Here is an 8,775-nt window from a genome sequence, read left to right as displayed (position 1 = left end):
TTATGTTCTCTGTTGCTGAGATTGAACACCTATGAGCAAGAGGCAAAGGAACCTAATAGAAAAAGAAAAAAACACTATCTTCAATCTCAGCAACAGAGAACTTAACACAATAAAAACCCATCAGGCTTATGTTGCATTGAAATCAAAAAAGTCAGCCAGCACTGGAGAGGCGGCGACTTCATTAAACTTCTTAAACAGACAGAAACAAAGTGGATCTACACAATGAAAACCCTGATGCCCATAGGACTCAACATTGACTTCGAACTCAATGCCTTTTTATAAAAAAGTTACCAAAACTATCTTTTAGTTATTATATATTTTTTATATATATATAATTCTTCAAAAACATTCCCCATCAAATGTCACTGCTTTTTTTTCTTTTTCCTTCTCTCTTTATTCTCCTTTTTTTATTATAAAACACCTTTTTTAGCAATTAAAACTTTTATTGGGACCCATTATATACACTGAAACCAGCTACCATGTGGTTCCCACTCTTTTTTATGACCCTTTCCGTTTTCTCAATAAAGTTTTTGGAAAACAATAAAGTCTTTTACAAATAAAAAAGCCAGAGCAAACGCTAATAGATCATTCTTTAAAAAGTGCTGTAAGAGCACAAAACGCGTTGAAGATTACACCGTGGCTTCCCCCCTGCACGCCATCCTCCTCTGCAAGCAAGCTCCGGTCCATTCAAGCTGAAGCGGCACCCTCCTCTGACTACGGCGCTTGGTGACGTCACCCGGGAGACGGAGAAGAGACCAACGGCTTTCAACATCCAGCCGCAAAGACTTCACTCTCCCACCCGCTCCCCGGGCTTAGAGGTAGGGTTAGCATAGCAGCCCCCACGGACTCTAAAGCAACTTTTCAAAAGAGCTGTTTACATTCATTTAACCATTTTTATTTTTCAGGTGTTTTTTTCTTATCTTTTAATCTGCACTATTCTCTTACCTATTCTTTTAGCGCTCAGCATCCATTTTATTACTGCCTGACGTATGCTGGAGTGGCAGCAAGAACTCCTCAACCTGCCCTGCTATCACCTCAAAAAAGAGGTGGTAATGCACTGGAACTCCACCCTCTATATGCTGCAGAGGATGGAGGAATAGCAAAAGGCCATCCAAGCCTACTCGGTCACCTACGACATAGGCAGAGGAGCGGGGATGCACCTGACTCAAGCTCAGTGGAGGCTGATTTCTGTGTTGTGCAAGATTCTCCAGCCGTTTGAACTTGACACACGTAAAGTCAGCTCCGATACTGCCAGTTTGAGTCAGGTGATTCCCCTGATCAGGCTGTTGCAGAAGCAGCTGGGGAAAGGGAAGGAGGAGCTAAAGCGTTGTGATTCCGCAAAGCATGTAGTTCTTGTGGATGAAGCATTCCATACGCTTTGCCAGGATACGAGGCTGGTCAGTCTGTTAACGTCAGAGGAATACATTCTGGCCAACATGCTCGATCCTTGGTTTCAAGCTTATGTTGTGTCTCTGTTTCCAGCAGACACAAGTCTACAAATGTGCAAAGACCTGCTGGTCAGGAGATTGGCATATGAAGCAGACCGCAACATCTCCTTCCTCATTTTCTACCATACCTGTGGCAAGGAAAAAGGGTACTTGTTTCCTAGCAGGGCGCCCAAGTTCACTACGTACGGTATTGTACTGAAATCGCATCGCATGATGTTATAGTGGCATGCAATGCAATCCAATGCAATTTCAGTACCGCTCCCTGTCATTCCCGCCCCCTGTCAGATCCTCTCAGAAATCACTCTGAGGTGATTTTCTGACAGGAGTGGAAACATCCCTCAGAGCTGGTGGTGAACTATTGAAATTTCTGAAATTGCTTCATCAATTAATATGTTTAGCTTGCCTCAGACGGAGGAGGAGGCTATCAACTTCTTTAAACGACATGATCTCCTTCAACTGGCGCAGAATTGCGTAAATGGGCATGTAAAGCGCCTATCAGTGAAGGAATGTATGTGGCGATGCCATGTTTAAGCGTGCCGGCTCAAGGTGAGCCTCAGAGCGGCCCATAGGTTTCCAGGGTGCCGGTTATCCTTTGTGACTTTGGCGCGCTTTATCTATTCATGGGCTGGGAGCCAACATCCATTGAGTACTGTCAGCAACAGCTGTACATATCTAACAAGAGTGCTGTTTTGTATAACAGATGGATGTGGGAGGCTTGCACGATGGACCTCATGGCGCAGCCACAGCGTTGTATCGGCAGTCCAGGCCACATCGTGGAGGTCGATGAAAGTTTATTCGTGAAAAGGAAGAGCAATGTCGGCTGTCTGTTACCCCAGCAGTGGGATTTTGGGGGAATTTGCAGGGAAACTGAACAGGTGTTTCCTCACCATGGTGCCCAGACACGATGCCATCACTTTGATGGCAGCTATTATTGATAATATAGAGCCAGGCACCACAATTTACATGGACTGCTAGAGGGCGTACAGCTTTGAACAGCTGAAACTTGCAGGTTATAAGCACTCCCAAGTTAATCACCATTTTAATTTCATAGACCCGTCCAGCGAGCCACCGAGCCCGAAGCATAGCGAGCGGACTAGGAATACATGTAAAGTAATTTGCGTCCTCTCGCGGGGCTCACTGTGCTCACCACACTTTGGGCTCGGTGACTTGCTTCACTCGCCAACTCTTTGTAAAATCGACTCCACACCGACGTGGATAGTGGAGGTATGAAAAGGTCTGAGGATGCGTTCCGCCGCCGCTCACCACGCTTCGGGGTGGCGTGGATAGTGGGGGGTACCTCAATCTCATAGCATATCATATAAGTGTATAGTAAAGTAAATGGCATTGCACCCTATGAAATTGCATGCAATCTCATGTGATTTTGCGGTGCTATGCGAGCGATGCGATACGATCGCATCCCACCACCCAGGGGAAAAAAGAGCAGTGAATAAATTACATAGGAAAGTCGCATCGCATGCGATCGCACGCAAAAAAGGCATGAGATGCGATGCTATGCGATTTTCTTACGCAGAATCGCCCACTAAGCAATTTGCTTAGCTAGGAAACAAGTATCGGAAAAAGGTGCAATTTTCCACACAACTCGCTGGCAGGAATCCAGGGCAGGCAGGAGGGAGTTTGAAGTTGGACATCTGGTCCGGACTAAAGGACCTGCCAATGATTGCTGATGTTTCTACTTTCGCTGCATTGGATGCTGTCACCATTGAAAAAATGGTGGAGGATTACTTTGGTGACAGCATCCAAGTAGACATGTCAGACAGTTCATACCTGTACTGGCAGGATAAAAAGGCAGTTTTGAGGCCCCTGTACAAACTGGCAATATTACCGGAGTTGTTCCCCCTCCAGTGTGTACTCGAAAAGAGTTTTTAGTGCAGCAGGGAAGCTGATCAGTGATCGGCGTAGGAGGTTGCTTCCACAAAATGAGAAGATGAGGTTTATAAAAATGAATTATCAATTATTTAATGAAGACCAGCAATTGCCTCCAGAGACAACAGAGGGACCTGTGATTGTGTAGTCCAGCCAGAATGAATTGATAATCTGTGAGGATGAGGAAGTACATGGTGAAGGGGGTGAGGAATCAGAGGAGGAGGATGAGGAGGACATCCTGGGTGAGATTTATTGAAATTACCGTTTTTTTAGAAAGTGCGATTTTTTTTCCTAAATCGCATTTTTTTTAAAATGGCACTTTTGCTGTGAATTCGCATATTTAATGAGATGGGAATTTGTGTAAAAAAAGCGCAATAAAGTGCGATATAGTGCGATTTGTAGTCATGAAAATGTGTCATTTTCAGTCTTGAAAATTGGCACATTTTCAGAAATGTGCGATTTTGTGTTAAAAAAAGTGGAAAAAAAAATGGCGTGGGGTCCCCCTCCTGAGCATAACCAGCCCCGGGCTCAAAGAGCCGGTCCTGGTTTCATAAAATCACGGGGCTGAACAAATAGGGGTCCCCAGGATTTTATTAAACCAGCACCAGGCTCACGGGCCGGTCCTGGTTCCCAAAATACGGCGGACAAAATGAGGAGGGGTTCCCCCATATTTCAAGAACCAGCACTGGGCCCAACCAGCCAGCAAGGTAATGCCACAGCTGGGGGGAGACTTTTTATACAAGTCCCCCCAGCCAAAGCATTCACCCCCTGACAGGTCAGCATGGACATGGGTCCTGGGGGAGTGGGTACCCCCCTAAAAAAGGGGTTCCCCCTCCAGAACTTACCTGCCCATGCTGAAGCCTGGGACTGTCCTCGAAGCCCCTGGGCGGTGGGCATCCAGCTGATAATTGGTGTAAAAAGATAGAAAAACTATTGTATACGGCTGTGCATACCTCCCAACTTTGTAAGTCTCAGAATAGGGACACAGCGTCTATTCAGTCAGATCATGTAGTAGCTACAAAAGCTGCTATTTCCATCCTCCGTGCCCCAGGGAACGCCACGGCGATCGCCGAGCGGGGCGGCTATGCTCAGTGCGCACACAGGCAGGCACAGTGTCAGTTATACAGCCTGCAGTGTCCCGCGGGCGGCGGAGGTTGCTGCGGGAGGTATACAGTGATTATCTCCCATGGCAACCTCCCCCGCCCGCGGGACACTGCCGGCGGCGGGTGGGACAGCGGGACAGGTCCTGATTAGCGGGACTGTCCCACTAATATCGGGACTGTTGGGAGGTATGGCTGTGGAACTATGAGTCCCAGCAAGCCTACACCACATGTAGGGACTTGGATAATCACAAGTCCCAGCATGTGGGGCAATAAAGGGCCCACTGGGACTTGTAGTCCCACAGTAGCACAAATAGTTAAATAAATAAACACACACACTTACAGTACAACTTTATTCTATAATCACCTATGTTGATAGAAGATCGGTCCCCTTCTCCTGTAGAATCTACTGGGGTACCTGTGGAGAGAAAACATAGTCACCTGATGTCTTCAGTGCTTCTCCGGGAGCCCTGCAGCACTGTAATCACGGTCTCGTGTTCTGTTTACATCTGTGGCCCCGCCACCAGCCAATGATGGTCGGGCATGGGGGGTTGTCCCAGTCCATGATTGGTTGGTGGGCGAGCCTAAGTCTCTTTTTTTCACTTTTTTATTTATCTCTTTTTTTTAACACCAGAACCATGCACAGATCGCAATGATCTGTGCATGTTTCTGACATTCGCCAGTCAGAACCTGGTCTATTTTTTTGGTGATTTTTGCACATTTTTTGGGGGGCGATTTCCAAATTCTTAAAAAATATTAAATTAGCGATTTCTATGTTTTTCAATGGGAAAACATCTGGATGAGAATTGATTTTGGAAAAAGTGAGAATTCGGACGTTTTTGCGCAAAAGAAATTGCCATAAACAGAAAATCACTCCTTATTAAAAGTCACCCCGTGCCTCTATAAAGCCAGTTTGTGCAGGGAGAGGTGACTTGCTTCTTTTTTTGTGGGGGCCCAAACAAACCAATCATTTCAGTCACAGTCATGTGGCAGACCCTGTCACTGAAATGATTGGTTTGTTACAGTGTGCATGTCCTATTTACGCAACAAAGGGGGGGTGGGGGGGCCAAGGACAATTCCATCTGGCACCTCTTTTTTTGACCATTATGTTCTTTGTGGGGCCTATTTTTTCAAACTGCCATCCTGTCTGCTGCTGCAGTGCCACTCCTAAATGTGCCATGTGTTTGTGCCGCACACTTGTGTGGCTTAGTATAGTTAGCCAGCTTCCTTGGTGCATTCATTTGCTTGTTTTTTCCACCTGGGTAAGAAACCCTTGGCCATTGACAATGTATTCATGTATTGCATCCTCTCGCCTAACTTGCTGGAAAACAATTTCTTTTGGAAGCTCCGAGCAAATCTCAGTGCGTTTCAAATCATCCGCTCCTCGGCTATATGTATTTAAATACCCATCACCCAATGCTGTAAAATCAACTAACATGGCATCCGACAGTGCTAGGCGCAGAGCCAAGCGGTATAAGACTTCCAGAGCCAATTCTTTCAGCAAATGTGTAGACATTGGACGATCAAGCCATATATTGGGTTATCCTTTATTAAAGTTTGCTTGTAAGTCAGGAATGAAACTTGTGAAAACGGCATGTTGAGATGTCAAGTCAAACATTCCTTAAGTGAACACATACAATTAGGAAGGAAGCCCCCGGTTTCCATGAAGAACAGGTATACATCTCCTACCTGGGTATCAAAGACATTACTAAGAACCATATATTGGTGGGATGAGACATCTCCCAGCCAGCGACAGTCATGGACCACATTTAGAATGCTTTTGTCTTCAAGCACCATTTATAGCCCGTTTCTGAAAACTCCATGCCCCAAGAGAAGAACATCAAAAAGATAAACACATCTTTTCGTAGCCACCTGCATTCAGCACAACTTTCGATGGCGACACAAGTTCAGTCCCACTGCACCTAAGCTCAGGACTTTCTCGCTCTGTAGATGTAGAATTGCAGGACCAAGCATAGGCTGAAACTGGTCTATCACAACATAGTCTGCATCTTCATCCGCAACTGCCCATTTAATGGCCTGTAGGATACTGTCATGCATTCCATGCTGTGCAGGTAGATCAGGCTCTCTCATTTCCCCAGCAGGTTTCCCAGCATCTTCAACGCTCTCTTGTGATAAGGTTTTATCTCTTTCATTAGCTGTATTTTCTGGATGATTCTTCTTGGTTCCACTTTCAGAATGGTATGCCCAAATAGGATTTTTGTTCCAGGCACTTCTTTCCCAGTTGCTAAATCCTAAACTTTTCTTAAAGTGACTGTATAGCTTGCACCAATACTCATTGGCACACCCTGAAAGCATTCATTGGTGGTTGCGATGCCGGACCCTCCCATCACTGTGGTGGAGGATTACTTTGGTGACAGCATCCAAGTAGATATGTCAAACAGTCCTCACCTGTACTGGCAGGACAAAAAAGGCAGTTCGGAAGCCCCTGTACAAAGTCAAACTAGCTCTATTTTACCTTTTTAAGTTGTCCCCCTCCAGTGTGTACTCTGAAAAGTTTTTAGTGCAGCGGAGAACCTGGTCAGTGAGCAGTGTAGCAGGTTGCTTCCGCAAAATGTGGAGAAGATAATTTTCATCAAAATGAATTGGATGAGGATGAAGACAACATCTTGCCTCTATAAAGCCAGTTTGTACAGGGAGAGGTGTCTTGCTTCTATTTTGTGGGGCTAAAATCAAACCAATCATTTCAGCCACAGTCGTGTGGCAGACCCTGTCACTGAAATTATTGGTTTGTTAAAGTGTGCATGAACTAATTACGCAACATAAGGGTGGGTGGGAAACACAAAAATGGTGGTGTTTTGGAACAGATCCAGACCAAAACACTGCCCAAGATCCAGACCCAAAACATGCTTCATGGAACACGAAAAGTGTGCGGTGCACATCCCTACTTATGATGATGGCATAATGCTCATTACCTTGTCCCTGACATACATGTCTGGTGTGTTTATAGTATACTATAGGAATGTTACAAAAAGGATAACGTATTGTAGTTTACTTTAAACATAAAAATGTAATTTTAAATAAAAAGAAAACATTTATATATACAAAAATTTTGTTAATGTTGATTCTACTTTCAAAACTGAACAAAGAAAAGGGGGGATCACAATTCACTTAAACCCAGTAAATCAGACCTTAATATGTGACAATTAATTCTGACTGCAAGAAAGGGATCTGAAGATCTATCTCCTGCTACCATGACTCCATAGGCTTAAGCAGTTCAGGCCATCTGAACATGGTTGTGGCCTAATGTGGCCAAATTCTAAAAGTCTATGTTTTACAGTCAGATCATAGTCCCATTCTAAATAATGTGGCCAAAAAAAAAAAAAAAAACTTTGCTTTTCAAAGTCAGATCATAGTCCCCATTGATAGTAGGGGTCAGATTGTAGTCCCCATTGATAGTAGGGATCAGATCGTAGTCCCCCTTGACATACATACAGTACATATATACACTACAACATATAATATCCCCTTCCAATAATGTAATATGCTATAGTTAATGCATATTCTTGGCCAATGTGACACACTAAACAGATTGTGTTATTGCACAGTACTGCATCACTGTTATCATTCATTACTCACATAATCAAAGACATCACATCACTGACACACAACATACTTATAAATGTTGTGCTCAAACATCATCACTCTTATCCATCTGTGTGTTGATGTAAAAAAATGACAGTTTGACAGACTTTAGGAGGAAATTATACTTATTCAGCTCATGGTTTGCAGATAAAATACAACTGATCATTAACTCTGTCACAAGAGTGGCAATGTACTGTATAGTTAGCTTTGAGGTGTGGATAGGGCACATTTTTTGTTCTAGACCCAAGGAACATACTGTAGTTGCATTGTAAGAGGATTTGCCAAATCAGTTGTAATTAAATGATGTCGGGGTCCTGACAGTCGGGATCCCAACAGGCATTTACCTAATGTCAGGATCCCGACTGTCAAAACACTGACAGCCGGGTTTCCGACGGCCACTTGCTATTGTCCCTCGTGGGGGTACACGATCCCCATAGAGGGAGAATAGAATAGGTGGCTCGTGTAGAGAGCCACCGTGCCCGCAGCGTGGCGAGCACAGCGAGACCGCAAGGGGCTTAGTTGCACTCTGGGTCCAGCCAGTCGGGGTCCCGACGGGATCCCGACTGTCGGACCCCTATACCACACCCGTCAGTTGTCTGGTGCCTATTTATTCAGGTTCAGTTACCACAATCATATTCAAACAAAAACAAAAGTGCAGCGCAGGAAAAAGGAACTCGCTTGTGAGCAGGAGATCAAGGTGGAGTGTTTAGTGGGCTAGTAGAACCACAGTTACTTTTTGC

General features: G+C 44.8%; 1 pseudogene; it reads right to left on the bottom strand.

Moving 5' to 3' along the window:
• Window positions 1–5,669: 5,669 nt before the first annotated feature.
• Window positions 5,670–6,729, bottom strand: LOC146027251 (piRNA biogenesis protein EXD1 pseudogene; annotated as a pseudogene).
• Window positions 6,730–8,775: the final 2,046 nt, after the last annotated feature.

This window comes from Crinia signifera, chromosome 8 (genome assembly GCF_055691185.1).
Source record: "Crinia signifera chromosome 8, ASM5569118v1, whole genome shotgun sequence".
In the NCBI taxonomy this organism is placed as follows: Eukaryota; Metazoa; Chordata; class Amphibia; order Anura; family Myobatrachidae; genus Crinia; species Crinia signifera.
Note: the sequence above shows the minus strand (reverse complement) of the source record. Positions and strands in the feature narration are given on the sequence as shown.